The sequence below is a fragment of the Solanum dulcamara genome, chromosome 1 (assembly GCF_947179165.1).
Source record: "Solanum dulcamara chromosome 1, daSolDulc1.2, whole genome shotgun sequence".
Taxonomy (NCBI): domain Eukaryota; kingdom Viridiplantae; phylum Streptophyta; class Magnoliopsida; order Solanales; family Solanaceae; genus Solanum; species Solanum dulcamara.
In genome coordinates, this window is record NC_077237.1 from 71,183,163 (window position 1) to 71,184,625 (window position 1,463).

General features: G+C 39.4%; 1 pseudogene; it reads right to left on the reverse strand.

Annotated features, from left to right (window-relative positions):
* Nucleotides 1-595: 595 nt before the first annotated feature.
* Nucleotides 596-715, reverse strand: LOC129904186 (5S ribosomal RNA; annotated as a pseudogene).
* Between the last annotated feature and the right edge of the window lie 748 nt (nt 716-1,463).

Consider the following 1,463-nt stretch of genomic DNA (forward strand, 5'->3'; position numbering starts at 1 on the left):
GATAAGAGAGTAGGACTGAGCAAACTAAGGACCGTGTAAAGGGTAGTAGGGCCGTATTTGAGTAAAGATTAAGATATGACAACAACGTCATTGGTCACTGATATTGTGACATACAAGTAGCAAGGAGAAAGAATAGAAAATCTCTTATGGTAGGAAATGAGGAGACCAAGGAGTGCTTAAAGGAAGAAAAGAAAGGAGTAGGACAAAATAGCATTAGCGCGAGCAAGTTCTAGTATGAAGACGATATGTAAAGCAAGATGGACCGGGAGATGAAAAAATTGCGTTTACCTCATACCAGTGGTATAAGAGTAGTTGTGCAACCTACGAATAGTTATATATAGCATAATACCAAGCAGATGAGTACATGATGAAAAAGAGTTATGATGTTTTGGAGATGTTACAGAGGAATACGAAGAGAAGTTAAATCAAATAGACAAAAAGGACACATTCATGGTTGAATTAAAGATCTACCCCGACACCAATTGTAAGAGAGAAGAAGAGAGGGCAAGGAGAAATATAAAGACTAGCGATAAGACGGTAAGGTAAATCTTGGGCTAAGATGAGTGCCTTCACACATTATTGCAAGGCTGCCAATGTAACATGACACGAGGAATTCCTAAGGGGGTCACCCATCCTAGTACTACTCTCGCCTAAGCACGTTTAACTTTAGAATTTTGATGGGATCCGGTGCGTTAGTGCTGTTATGATCGCACGAGATAAGAGAATCCTAACTAGTGGCGAAGCAATGATATGAGATTATGTACCTAGAGTGTTATAAGTTACAGTAAGGGAATTTTAAAAGAGCTTAAGCAAAACAAGCAGGATTAGCTGATTACTAATAGATAGTGCACTTGTATGCCATAGTTTTTTAACATAATACCAGTTAATGATAAGGCAAACCACGGAATGGCTATACTGTTTATTATGTGAGGGGACTTTAGCACAACTTGGTAGCCAACTCTAATGGGCAAAAAACAAAACCCAAAAGGCGAGGGTACCAATTGATATCATCTAAAAAAGGCAAGAAGTAATATACGATGTCGAAGATTCTACAATACGACCTTGGCTACAAGACTCACTTTGCACTCCCTGGACAAATAATTCTATATGGAATGTTATCCGCAGATTAATAATATCAACCCATGTTCCTTCAATCAAGGACTACCTTCCCAATCGAGATTGTGTAAAATTATAGGTCAAGAGGGTGGTGAGACTTTACGGAGTTCCCATAGCTATTATCCCAGACGAAGGAGCCCAAGTTATAGTTAATTACTGAAGATCAGTCCGCAAAGAGATTGGGAAGACAGATAGGTCTTCGTATACCATTTTACCTTCAGACTGATGGACAAACTAAGATTGGTAGCTACACGGTAGACGATATATTGCGGGCCTATACGGTTGACCCTAAAGGTAACACGGGCAATTGCCTACCACCTGTCAAGAGTACTTACGATATTAACTAT